This window comes from Triturus cristatus, chromosome 6 (genome assembly GCF_964204655.1).
Source record: "Triturus cristatus chromosome 6, aTriCri1.1, whole genome shotgun sequence".
Classification (NCBI taxonomy): domain Eukaryota; kingdom Metazoa; phylum Chordata; class Amphibia; order Caudata; family Salamandridae; genus Triturus; species Triturus cristatus.
Window position 1 is genome coordinate 1,333,227,236 of NC_140589.1, and position 14,703 is coordinate 1,333,241,938.

Here is a 14,703-nt window from a genome sequence, read left to right on the forward strand (position 1 = left end):
TAAATCATATTTATGAAAAGATTTTTTTAATTATTTTACACTGTGTTTAAGTTTTATATATATTTCATTTTTTTAAATCACATATTGATTTAGTATTTAAAATAAAATAAATATGTTTGAATTTCATACAATCAACATATATTTTAATTAATTATTAATTAATATTTATATAATTACTACTGTAACAAAATACATTTAAAAAATGTTTTAAATTATTTTTATATCATTAAAGTAATTAACATTAAATTACATAAAAATTTCCAATTTCTAAAATTCTCCCCACCCTTATCCACTAAAAATCCAATCCCGTACTGCTAACAAAAATATAAATCCTTTATTTTTATAGACTAATACATCTAAAAACAAGAATTTCAACAATTTCATAATCAATACACTACGTTACTAAAAACACAAATAAAAAATAATAAACACAGAATTAAACACACTGCAATAAATTACATACAAAATAACACTTACAAACAATATTACATACAATATTTTCTAAATCGATATTTTTGACACCAGTATTTAAAACAACACTTGAAACAATATTTTTCCATCCGATATTCTTGTTGAAAATATTTTTCGAACCTTGAGCTTCGTGCTCCAGAGTCCGCTTCCCTCTCACAAAGATGGTCTGGCACCAGCTCTTTTTTTCAAAGAAAGTAAAACAGTTTTTACAGAGAGCAACTCCAGAACTGCTGCGCAAACCCTCATACTGTCACGTCCCGATGATGTTAACCCTTTCCTTCATAGAGTCTCAGACTCCATACTGGTTAAGTTTAAGGGCGCTGTACAGTCAGCAGCATGCCTCATGAACCAGCTGCATCATATAACAACACCAACATGACCAAACCCCAACTTACCTTGCTGACATGCTCACCTTTTCTGGTGGTTTTTTATCACAACTGCAGCCAAGACACCATCAGACTGCAGATTAAAAGTGAAAAAAGAAAAAAGCAGGGCAGGCAGACTTGATCTGGAACAACATTCCTGTATCCATTGGGACTGCCCAAAAGCTGCTCCAATTTAGGAGAGTTGAAAATGCATCTCTTTAAAGAACACTACATCACAATTCATTTATTCTCCGTATACCAGCTACCTCAACTATCGTTCATTGACTTTATGCTGCACTTTGGCCATGTCTAGGTGTGCAATATAGAAGTAACACATATACAAATAGAAAAAACAAATTCAAGATAGTAATCATTACAAAATAGACACTAAGAACCTGATTCATAGAGGTAAACGTACACTTTTGTGCAAGTTTATGATAGATTGCTGTTCACAAAGATATTTTACTAGTAGCAACTTTACAATTGTAGAATCTCTGCACATAAAAAGATAGGGCTGTCCAATTTTTTTTTTCTTGTAAACCATTTAGTGACCTCTTATCTAATGCTCCATGCCTGCCCTGATACCTGCTGAAAACATATGTAGCTTGAATTTTTCAAAAGAAATGTACCCATCTAATTCTTCTGGCATTGCTGCTTGTATTTAAAATGCATTCATTTAGATGACTTGTTTCATTGGAGCATCTATAAGAACCTACTCCCAAAACCTCATTGACAGTACCAATATATTTATTTGGTCCTGTGACATTGCCTGGTTTCAGAATGCAGACTGCTCATTTCTCTATTGCGCGATACCAAAGGGGTTGGCAGTTCGGGCTGGACTGTTCCCATGAGGCACAGGGTCAGACTGATTTGCATATGGCCATGTCTGAACTGGGGTGGTGGAGTGAGCTAAAGAATGATGATGGATTAAACCCAGATCAGTTGACTGGGGGTGAGTGTTTGATTTGCTCAAACGCTCCGTCCACCATCCCCTTTGGTATAGCATTTCTCTATTGCAGCACTATAGATCTACAATAGTATCCAATCTTGCAAAATTGTGTAATTTAAAGAATGAAACAGAGTATAATAGATTTTGATATAATTCCGAGCCTGCAGCCACATTCAATATGCATATTGTGCCACCTTCTTCTTAGGCACAGGTATTGTTTTGTGCTACTCCTATGACTAAATTATATAAATGAATACAAACTGGCACTCATACATTTTAATGGCAGACATAACCACACTCAGAACAAGTATTCTACTAATATTATCACAATAAATCATGCACATAACAACCAATTGATATCTGCACAGTCAACACTTTTATGTTTTAGACTACAAAACCAAAAGTCTATTGGTTTTGACAATGCTTTTCTTTAGCTTTCCTAGGCTTAGCAACCAATTAGACATCTATCACTTGCCACATCTGCTGCTGGTTCTGACCTCTACAGCAATGTCAATGTGAATGCTGGACATTGTATAGCTGCTTCAAATATACGGACGGTGGATAGAATAACCTAGCAGTAAAGCACCAAATAATGCAGTCCCCAAATTATGAGGCAACTACAGGACATTATGAGACAAGGAAAAACACATTATGTCAAAATCCATATCAATAAAGCCAAACTATGCAACACAGTGTGGCATTGTCGTTGATTCTGATTGGTTAACACGCTAAAGGAAAAGGTATCCTAGTCTATGAAATGCATAGGATTCTTAAGAAAAAAACACTATACGCATTCAGCTGATCCTTTGTTTATCAGTGAAATTTACTATTTCTGTCTTGTATAACATTGTGTTTTTTACCTTCTGGAGTAAAACAGATTGTGTAAACACGAACAGTGTTACAATCAGCAAAAGGAAGGTCAATGTCTGGGCAATTCTTGTAATTAAAGGTTTTACATGTATTTTGAGCATCACAAATATATTCAACACTTGTCTTCATTTTTGTGTTTACCCTGTGTTTAGGATCTAGAGGTTCTGAAACTACCTTCTTCCATTAGGAAACAGTACAGGCAATTATGTATCTTTGAGTATGTGCTTGTTTAGAATTCAACAAATTGCACCTTTAAGAGAAAGCAGTGGACTTAACATTTTAAAAAAGAGATGCACCATGTTTAGAATTTTGAATGTAACTGTGTTGCAGTGAGCATGTGTCCACCGGCGACTGCTTTTTGGGTAATGCATGTAAGTTAACATAGCTTTTACCCTCCAATATCTATTTTAAACTTTATCCAATTTGTGTCACTTTAGTGTGGTTTAAATTGTTTATTTTTTTGTTCTTTATGCAGAATTGGTATTGCGATTTTACCTTTTGAGTTCTTGTTTTTTAAATTGTTTTATTGCTCTTTATTTACTCACATTTCTCAAGAGAAAATATTTCACTTTTGAGCTACAACTAGCAAAGGGAAGGCTAGGATTCCTATTAGTGCATTTCTTACTTAACGATGTACTGGAGTGCTTAGCTTGTTCTTCCCTACCTACGAACACAGGCACTCTAAGCTAAGGATTGTATTAGTCACATCTGAATAGATTTGCCCCTTGAAAATCTCTTGTAGCAATTTCTAAACTTAACAAACTGCACATTGAAGTCAGACTTCCACACACAAATGACTCTGTGAATGAGACCTTGAATATCCTCTTGAACGAACGCCTTTTTTTAGATAAGTATACGTGGTGCCTACATTAATTTTTGTAGGAACAGTGAAAAAATGAATGACAAGGAAAAAATCTCTCTTTGAATTACGTTCATTGTTTAATGATTATTTCTACTACAGGCAAAAGCCTTTCCGCTAGTTCATGAAATATGGATGTTTGCACCATCAGATCGATGTTATCACTGTTTTAAATGACTGGATAAAGCAATATTTCTAGACCTCAGTCAACCTTTACAAAATATTAGAAATAGTGGTGCACAAGTTGCAGAGGTTTAAATAGCTTTTGATCCGCAGAACAATCTTTGGGTTAAAATCTGCAAATTATGCATCATATGTGTTAAGCGGCTAGTGCCACAAGTTGGTATCCATGGTGAAAGATCCACAGCATCGCATTTCCCAATGACCCTGATTATGGGCATGGACCTGATTCTTCAATGAAAACTGCTAATGCTAAACCGTCATGACGAATTGAGTGTGTCACACATAGCATGAGTACTCTTTGAAGCTATTCAGGCCATGCTGTAATTTAACAACGTGACACTCCACCTGCCACTTACACAGAGCTCTCATGTTTATCAGTCCCATCCTTGCTTAGCATTGCCGTGTTGTATTTTTGCATTCATGTACTTGCAGTAGTCAAAATCTCATCGGACCTGGACAAACTTCTTTGAAATTGGACAATTAGCGATATGCTGCTGACTGCCAAAAAGATTAATAAATTACTCCCCCCTTGGTGTGCTGAGTGACACGTGACTCCTGTGTGGGATTGAGGAGCACGAGGGATGCAGCGGTGCTGCTATATCGTGCCTCCCGGATTCCAGGTGCGGGGACAGTCTGATTTCCTTGCGTGGTGGGTGAGTAGGGGGCACTCAATCTTTGGACGTCCTGCTTGCCCTGCCGAGCTTCGTGTTGAAGGGGTGAGCATCTGAGACCCTCACTTAACCCAATGGCCCAGATCACGCTGGTTAATCTTTATTGGGGCTCCCTTGAGGCACCTCTTCCCACCTCTGAGTGTGTTGGACTCCAGAGTGTGACGGCTGAGAATTTAGCGGGGTTCCTGCTCATTTCAATATGGCTAAAGATAAACCCACCAAGCAGGTACAGACTAACAAGAAGTACAACTACACTCATCCTGTGCCCCCGGAGGGGGAGCAGCGGAGGTCCCAACTGGATGCAAGGGTGCCCTAATGTTGACAACATGGCAGCGATCATGGGTTTGAAGGAGATCATGTTGGTGAAGAGTGACACGGTGGCGAATAAGTGGGTCTACTTGGCGCTGACTTCAGGAACATGTCGGAGAGAGTGGCGGAGGCTGGGGGACAAGTTGCGGTGCTCCAATAAGAAATGATGACCCTGCAAAAAACAGTGGCAGAGCTCCGGGCCCACTCAGCCCACATGGAGAACTGGATTGAGGATGCGGAGGAATGCGCCAGGAGAAACAATCTACGATTTGTGGGTTTCTCAGTGCGGGCAGAGGGCCAGCCTGCAGATGTTTTCCTGGAGGACTGGATCATCACTGTTCTCAAGCCACGAAAGTTCTCCACATTTTTCAAATTGAACGGGCCTACCGTGCATTGGCACCCGAGCATAAACTGGGAGCATCCCCCCTTCCATCACTGCCACACTCTTTATTTACAGAGACCTGGATGCAATATTGCAACATATTCGAGTGCATGGGGCGCTGCAATATGACAGTTGAGAAATCAGGATCTTCCTGGACTATACCCGTAAGGTGCAAGACCAAGGAAAAAACTTCATGCTCACCAAAAGGCATTTAAGGGACCTTAATCTCTGGTATGGCTTGATGTTCCAGATGAGGCTCAGGGTGCATCACAATGGAAGGGCGCACTTTTTGTATTCCTCATTGGCTGCCAATGACTGGCTTAACATGCTTGAGGGAGCAAAACGTAAGCCTCTGTCGAGCCGCAAATGGGATAACGCTGCAGATAACCAACAGAGCAAAAGATCGTGATTGAACTATACAGGCTTGGAGGCCCAGAATTGGGCCAGACAAACTGGAAGGATTGTGGTTACCTCAGATGGAACATGAGGACTTCAGTTGTGTGCCGGACAACGGTGAGTCCTTTTGCCGTCACCGGGGTCACTAGGATAGTCTCATTGACAGCACAGGCATGGGGCTAAGGATAGGCATGGCTGCCCTGGTAATGGGGATGGTGTCCTGAACTACGTGATAGGCACATATACCGGAGGCTCTGCTGGGTAATACATTGAGTGCTGGTGTGAAGAAACTGGAGGCACTTGGAGATTTCAGAACTGAGGCTGCCTGCAGCAGTCTGGATCGTAAATTATACTCCTTGTTTCTGATATTGTATATGATGTTATACTGAAGGTGTGTTCTATTTACTTTATTCTTTGCTGGGGGATTCATTTTTCAATGCTCCTTTGTAATGATATTGAATGACAGTAAAGGTGGCCTACAGGCTCCATGACGGCAGGCGGAAAGGGACAGAGGCAGCGGTCCCGTGGGTGCAGCTTAAGTGATTATGACTTTGCTGTGCCGGCGTGATGCTGGGGATATTAGCGAAATGTAGTTAGGGAAGTTGAAGCCTCTGTTGATTGGGTGGGGATGTATGCTGTGAGTTTTAGACTGGATATTGTGGGCTCGAGTTGTTTGAACACATTGCCTGTGGGTAGGGGGGGTGATTTCCTGTTTTTCTGTTAGTACTAAATGGAGATGAAGTGGAATGTGGAGGGAGGACTGGGACGGAGGGGGTGCAGTAGCCAACAAATATTGTACATGATTGATCATATGTGGAAATTCCGAGCTTGGAATGTGAGGGGACTTGGGCAACCTGCTAAGACAAGGAGGGTATACACATATTTAAAGATAAGCCAAAAGAATCGAAACACCTGAGAGCTTTGATTTGTAAAAGAATATCAAATGATTGAAGACGTTGCGGCCCTGTGAAAAAAGTAATCTTCCTCTCCGTACGGAGTACTGAAAGTGCAAACCAACCTTATGGCCATGTTTCAGGCTTGCATTAGTCCAAACAAAAGTCATACACATTATCAAGGTATATCATTTACTATACAGGTTTTAGTGTCTCTTGCTTCTGTTTTCTTTTAAGTTGCTCGAGGTTAACAGACCGAAGTGTTCCAGTTTCCCAAGTCAGCGCGTGAGATGTTCACTCAGTTCAGGTACTTTATTGCCATTTTTGGATGTGTAGTCTTGATTTTTATCACAAATTCTAGAATACAAATTACAATCGCCTAGACTAGGTTAGCACTTCACAGACGGAACTGGGAAATTCGAGAACCCTGGATGGAGAAGCAACAATACAACTGCGGTTACCAGATGACTCCATGTCACTAGGGACACAATCATCCCATCTTGACAAATAAATGTTCCCGGTGTCTTAGTTAAAGTGGGAAAACTGAAGAGAACAGGGATTACAATTTCCATTAGGTAATTAATCGAAAAACTGGATTGGAGCACTGCTTCATTAAGGACCTGAAGTGGTATGACAGGTAATCTTGTGTCCATAATTGACTACACCGATGCTTGCTTAGTGCTGTTGTCTGAAAACAACAGGTGTGATTTATACCACCTTTATTAAATTAGAGTTTGCCGCCACAGAAAGCTGGAAAGTTTGATAACCTGAATGCATTCCATAATACTGTCTGCTGTCTTACAAATGAACACTTGTGTGGCAGTTGCTTGCATTAGTTTTCAGCAGCACTCACTAAGGATGTGCTGCGATAATATGAACAAACCTTTCTGGTTACCCCCGTCTTGTCAGAAACACCTCTTGCCAGTCTTGGCTTTTGATCCAAACCTACTTTGAATTATGGGACTTGCAATTTCACAGACATACATTGCGACAGGTACAAGTGCAAGTTCCAGAAACAAAGTTCTGTTTGCTTCAGAAATCCTTGGCTGGCCGAAGGTGTGGCACTGGGCATGAAGCCATGTGGCAACTATTGCTCAATTTAAAACCTGTAAAAGTCGCCCCATATTAGTCGCCACTCTCTAAACAGATTGACGATTTCCCTTTCCTTGCACTGTTTAATGCCCAGTCGGGAGGGTTGGTGGGCCTGGGCAGTACTGAGTGCCTAAGTGTGTGCCACTATTTCTGAAGGCCAATTTCAGCTTTTATTTTATGTGAGACATGGCTATCGGCTGTCATGAGGATGACCTGTTGAAAAGGGCTAGTTGAAAGCTACCAGGAGATACTAAGCATGCAGCATGTCCTCATTCCAAACTCTCCTCTTACAGACATCTAAAAGCAAACCTTCCCAAACAGAGCAGAAAGATACCATTAATTACCATTGTTAAGCGTGGGGAGGGACCATGACTTACAAGAGGCAAAGCCTCGAGTGGGTCATGACGCGCCATCCCATCAGAAATGGTAATGCTGCACATCGGCATATATGATTTATTTAATTACATTTTTTTCATTTGTATTAATCTGAAAAAGGTAATCAAATAAAGCCAGGATGCAAGTGGTTACATTTCTGCAAGGTGAAACGGCACTGAAGAGGCCTCATGATTATTGGGATAATTGTTTACTTGAGTAAAGGATATGTAACATTCAACCTCTTATGCATTAAACAGTGTTTTCTCCTGTTAATTTTGCTGTGCTCTAATAATAAATTTTAATTTGACCTTTGCACTTTAGTAATAAATGTCTGATTGCACAATTATTAGTACAGTTGTTATAAATAACACGTTATTTGCACACATTTTCATTGGCAATTCATTTATAAATAGTATTGTGCAGCGTGCAGTATGCTATTTATTATCATTGAATTTGGGGAAGGGCCATGCGTCATAATGCTCCTCCCATTAATAATGGCAATAAATAGAATGGCATGCTTTTCACATTGCATCTATGGTTTGCACCATGGTATTTTTTCATGTATACTTGTTTCAATAAAAGGTATTTACCCAAAATCAGAATGCAAGGGGTTAAATTTGTGTAGCATGGTAAATCACACTGAAGGGATATTGTGACAATAAGAGTTGTTTCCCTGCATAAAGTAATTCTTACATGCAATCTGTGAGGCAGTAAAAGGTGTTTTATTTTTCTCATCTCAGTTTTGCTGTTCTGTGGTGATCTGCTCAAATGTAATCTTTGCACTGCAGTGTGACATGGCAGTGGAAACTAATGGGGACCCATAACAGACTATTTAGAGCAATTGTACTAATAAATACGCATTTCCACATTTGTTACGTCAGTGTAAAGGTGAAATTCGAGTTTATTAACACAGTAGATCAAAGGTGATATCCTCAAAAACTGAGTTTCTGTGTCACAGACCGTTACTAGCACTGTTGACAGTGGAAAGGAGAATCGTGACCCACTGGGTGCTTCCCCTCTCATGAATCATGGTCCATTCTCACACTCAACAAATAGCAATAAACGGCACATTAAACTCTGCACATCCGCCTAAAAATTATATATGCACATATGTGTGTGTGATAAACACTTTATGTAGTTATAAATAGGTACAGAAGGAGAAACCGAGAGATACCGAGAGCTGGCTTGTAAGAGAAAGAGTGAAGCCTGTAACAAGCAAGAACAACGCATCATAGTAAACACATTTTAGGTAGTGGACACGCTTTAATATTTAATCTGCCCACTTAGACGGCCACTCTCAACCCCCTTTTACTTTTTTGACATTGAAACTCATTATTAAATCTAATAAACATTATGTATCTGGTTCGCTCAGTTTATTATCTAGGAGCCCCGGAAAAGCTGGTTCAAGCGCTCAAAAGAGCTACACATTTGCGATGCGGCGCGGGATTTTAAAAGCCCCAGACCTGGTTTGAATCTCCAATGCTGCTGCTTCACATACCTCATCTCAACTCACCGGTAGAAGAGAACACGTTGAGTCCTCGGCAGTCCGTTAGCGCCGGGCTCGGCACAACCCTTCAAGCCTCAGTGAGTGCGCGGAGCAGCCGCTGCTGGCAGCAGGGTGGGGTCCCGTTCTTCTTGGCTGGCCGTCCGGCGTGTGTGGCCCTCGGGGGCTTCCCCCTCCAGGGGGCAGCAGTCTCCTCATCTTCCGGCGCTCAGCGCGGAGCGCGCGCGCCACTCTTGGAATACCCCTGCAGGAGTTCGCAGAGCCGCGGCTTCCTCCCCTCGCGCGCTGCTGCACTTGAATGGCATCTCCGCTGCCACACGGAACCGAGCACTGTATAAGGAGAGCATTCCTCCGTACTGCACTTACCAAAACAATGTACTATTTGAATGCCTGCTTCCCTTTCGTCTCCTAACCGCCATTGTTTAGGACGACATCGGAGGCTTTAGTTCTTCCTGGGAATTTAAGTTAATGCAAGAAATCCGCTCGTTCGACGTCACAGTTGTAATTCAACTGTAACCGAACACGTACGTCTGAGGTTTGGCTCGCGCAGGCACATGATGGTTTGCTTTCGCCTGGGCAGCACTTTCCTGGATGGCTTGCGCAGGACCAATGGGCAGCGCATCCCCTTGTTCAGATGAACGATGCTGTCTGTGTTTGGGTACACAATCTCTGGTAAAAGTGCAACGCGCCCACGCTTTTCTAGTAAACACACAGGTCAGGGTATATTTCAAAGCATTGCTTAAGTTTAATGAATGCGTAGGACGAGACCCGTGAAACTCGCGTGTCACGCATTATGTTCGTGTCCGCAGGAGGCGCTGTGGGTTTTAGTATGTTCGTTTTGGAGAGGGCAGCACACCTGCCTGGGAATAAGGGAGCGTGATTAAATTCTCACCTCGCTGGTTGCTCTCTGACGTGCAATTTAAAGATTGTGTGTGGGTATAATGTATTAGCTGCATTCATTTTAATCGAGAGCAGGTGATTTATTATTTATACGGGTATTGTTTAAAAATGTTGTAAAAGCCCCAACGCCAAGAACGGAGCGGTACAGATAGCCGGTGCATTAAACAATTAGGTTAATGCAACTGCTGCTGACATCTGTGTGTAACTGGGAAGCCGCCAACTTCAGTCTTGACAGAAACCTTTCGTTCTTTAGATGCAAATTAAATGGCTCAGTTGTTGGTGACAGCAACGGGGCCATATGACAGAAAAGCGGGTGCACAGCAGTGATTTGAGCAAACAAGAGAAATTTGCCCCAACATGAACCAAATGGCGCAGTCTCCGGTGCAGATGCATCGAGTGCACATGCCTAAAAAGTTTCAAGCTGGTCCGCGAGCCTTTAAGTGTGTGCTTGAGACCTCTGAAGCTTTTGAAATGGGCCTGCCGGCACCCACATGTTGTGTTCCTTCTGGTGTCAGGAGGGCCTAGTACACCTTTTTTTAGTATGAGTCCCCCGTACAAACAGGCTGTGTGATTACACAACCTGGCCACACTTCAAGCAAGGGCCAATGCCTCCCACCTGCCGTGGGGAACCCAGGGACGAGGAGGGCGTGACCCTTTAATCACAGATTCTAAAGGCCTGCACTAGTGTGCACTTTAAATGTCTAATGAGTTCTATAACTCCTGCATGTTTGATCTTATACTTCACCCACCCTTGTGGGGTGTGTGCATATCTTAATTGGGTAGCCCAAGCTTCACCGGCAGAGTGTGTCCATGTGGCCCCCTCGCCACACTTTGGAAGGAAACCTGGCCTTTCCTCATGCAGGGGACACTTTGTGATCGGATCTTCCATGCCCCCACCAAAGGTTTTACAACTGGTATGCCAGTTCTCCTCACCTGGTAAGTGTCAGCCATTCAGTGCATCTTTCGTGGTCCTGATTGCCCCTGTGCATGCTTTGTAATGGGAGTGTGCACATGTGCAAATGTTATGATCTTATTTGTTCAAGGACAAGCACCCATCAAATGAGGATTGTTCTCCTTTGAATGGGTGGCCACTGCAATGGCTAGCACATAAGAAGCCCAGAAGGGGGCACTGTACCCTAGGTGTAATGCTGAACTGTGTGCTTCCAGTGAAAATGATGCCTTTGTGAAAGGGTCATATTTTACACAATGTTTGCCATTACTTATCTGCAAAGAGACAAATTGCAGACCGTACAAGTCACATGGTGCCACCATGGGTCACACAAGATCAGCTCCCATCACACGGTCACCCAATGAGAAGCCGCTATCACATGGTGTGCACAGAATTAACTGGAAACTCCTGGAGAGAGCAGGTTCCAGCTAATTGTTTGGAGGCTCTGCACGGCTGATGTCCATTCCAGGGTGTGAATAGTCCCCGGGACATTGGCCTGGCGGCAACCTCAAATGCTTTGTTTTTGGTTTTGCTGTGGAAGGGCAAGGCAATGAGTTTCAGTGCCCCAGGCTGCGCTTGGCACAAAGTCCTGTCCCCTCCAGAGCCCCGTCGCTCCTCACGTGCTGAAAATATTTAAGAAGTCGGCAGGCCTAAATTCTGTGTGTGGCAGTGCTTGAGATGGGAAAATAGGAAGTGCAGGTACTCTGTACCAGAGCACCTGCTTGTTTCTGAGAAGTGACGGTACTCTCCAATTAAAAATATTCAATTTCTCTTGAGAAGTGCCGGTACTCTCCCTCGCAAAATAAAAAAGTGCCAGTACACAGTACCTGACAGTACCGACCCATTTAAAGCACTGGTGTGTGGTATGTGCTATGCAAAACAATATGCCAAAAATGTAATTTACACATGGGGGATGACAGTTATTTATGGTTTAAAGATGATTTTCTTGTACTTACTCTTCACTATATATTCGGCACCAGGTGCAGTGAAGATAATGTTTTAAGAGAATGTTCAGGATTTTAAATAGAAAAAATGTACTCCAGGGACCCACAAACTGGGGTTGAAGTGAAGGCATTAGAGAGGAAGAGGAGGTTTGAGGGGTTTTGAAGGGTGTTGGATTTTGTTTGTTGCTGCAAAACCTGTGAGGTATCGTATACCAGGTATATAGATGGAGCAGCCATGCTGCAGAGTTGCTTCCTAGAAAGCAAGATCTCACCTGGGCTTACGATATCGTGTGAGGTTGAATGTATAGAGTGTTGTATGTTTGAATATTAAAACAATAAAGAACAACTGGGAAAACCATATCCATTTAGCAAATAAAAAACTCCTACAAAGGAATTGGCAACAAGGACTAATATGACAATAAATCGTCACTGGCTTACTTAATTGTTGTAAGCAGCCTGCATTTGAAAATAGCATTTAGGGTTAAGGCATCTGCTTCAGAGATCTTCGTGAAGCCAACAAGTTATGTGCCATATTAAGGGCGAGATAACCCTGGTGTTTAATGGTGTTGCTGTAGCGATCTAGGTGGAAAATCCTTCTCCTACCTGGCAGCCAAGACCTTGAACGACCTCTCCCTCTACCGCCGGCAAAGCCCTACACTGCTCCAGTTCAGAAAGGACCTCAAGACCTGGCTCTTCAGATGATCCCAGCACCCAACGGAGCCGCACCCCTCCCCCCCAGTGATGGAGCCTCCCCCCTCCCCCCCAGTGCCTTGAGACCCTCACGGGTGAGTAGCTGCGCTTTACAAACCCCTGATTGTTTGATTGATTGATTAATTGTCAGGAGTCTAGTGGCAGCTGCAACTCATCATACATTAGAATAATGATTTAATGTGCGCTACAAAGCACAACATGTAGCAGACAGGTCACAGATTTGTATTTCCTCCAGATAGTGAGTGGGTTACTGCCTCTGTTGCAGAAATACTGGTGTAATGCAAGGTGCAATCCTTGTAATTTAGCCTACTGAGTTAAGAACTGGCATCAAGGAGCTACATGAAGACTGCAAGGCGTAAGTTTAGAATCCTATTGTTTTTCTCTCAATGTTTTATTCTTCCCAGGTTGATAAAAAAGAGTTCATGTGGACAGCAATAAAGACTTATTAGTAAGAGGACATTGTGGAGAGGATGTGGCCTAACTGCTAGGGCGGTCAACCTCAAATCCTGGGAACCGAGTTTGAGTGTTGGCAAGGATGCGCAACATCCTGTGATTCTGGGCAAATCACTTAATCTCCCTGTGACTAACAAAAATTAATGTGTCCTCATGTAACGCCACTGGTGCTCGTGTAAAGCGCTCTGATACCTGATGCTTTCGGGTTAAGTTTGTGCTATATAAAACTCCGTAAAAAATACAAAACACGTAGAATGTTTACATTGCATGCATGCCTCTTGCATAGATAGTTCAGAAAACTCAAAACCTGACCCTAAATTAAAGTTTATCTCTTGAATTTCTATGAAGTGACGAGCTGATTTCTTTTTTTCTTGGCATCAAGGTGTTGGAAGTTCCAGATAGTCCCTAGACATCACGGAGACTTAAACAAAATGACTGCTGAGGTGCTGATGCATTTGTTTTGAGCCTAGCAGGAACTGCAATTAAGTGGCCTGCTTCACCCCCTGCAGGTTGATGAGCAGAGTGCAATCACAGAAAGTACCATGGGCACAAGGACAACTTCTGCACATGTTACTGGGGGCGGCCTGAATCGTAGCTGTCGGATACCTTGCATTTTCAGCATGATTGATACTGCACCTTCGCCACTCAAGAGAGAAAAAAAGCATAAAACGAAAACTTCTAGCTATAATATTATTCAGAGAAAACGATTAAACTCAGCAAGTGCATAGGGACACACATTTGGTAAATCATGCTCTATTTCATTTCAAGTTCTCGAGTGAATTTTGTAATTATGTGATGCTTTGAGGGGTTGCCACAATAAAGGATGGCCACACGTTTAGCTGCTCTTAAGCACGGTCTGAAGTGAGAGTCTAAATGAAAACATGATTGATCACCGAGGCAAGGAAACTGCTTCTTACCGAGTTTTATACTGGACTAACATGACACTTTACCTCTGCTTAACAGCTTTGACTCACAGTAAGTGTTTAGACAGTCAAACTGAAGAGTGGGCATCCGTCTACATATGAACAATACACGTACCCCGGCACTCAAACCCTGAACCTCTTAATAATCCCGGATGTTGTATTCTCTTCTTCCATGTTCATATATCAGGAGTGTGATAAAAACACGTTCCTAGGATCGCTTCAGAGAAGTCGGTCACTTCCAAGGTCTCACTATCACTAAGGCCCGCTTTGATAAATTAGAAGTAAGCATTATTGGCTGTTCCTTTTTCGTCTCTTTTTTCCATAAGTCTCTAAAGAAGATTGATCAAGTTACTCTGTATCGCTTCTCTGACTGAAATTCTCAATTCCTAGGACCTTGGGTAATATTGATATGGATCCGAATATCTAATCTTTGAGAATCTGGTGATGACCATATGACATTTAAGCTTTGCATCTCGTATTTGAAAAAAGGTTAGTAATTCTAAG

General features: G+C 42.2%; 1 protein-coding gene across 4 annotated transcripts in view; it reads right to left on the bottom strand.

Annotated features, from left to right (window-relative positions):
- The window catches only part of CHRM3 (cholinergic receptor muscarinic 3), a 2,422,098-nt gene that overhangs the window by 534,333 nt on the left and 1,873,062 nt on the right, over positions 1-14,703 (bottom strand). The window contains exon 1 of one of the 4 annotated variants that reach the window (XM_085612344.1): positions 9,329-10,225. The exons of 2 other annotated variants lie outside the window; for them this stretch is intronic. The gene's annotated coding sequence lies outside the window, so the exon portion shown is untranslated. Of the gene's footprint in view, positions 1-9,313; positions 10,226-14,703 lie in introns of those variants that run through there. One more of the 4 variants, XM_085612345.1, reaches the window with a different exon arrangement.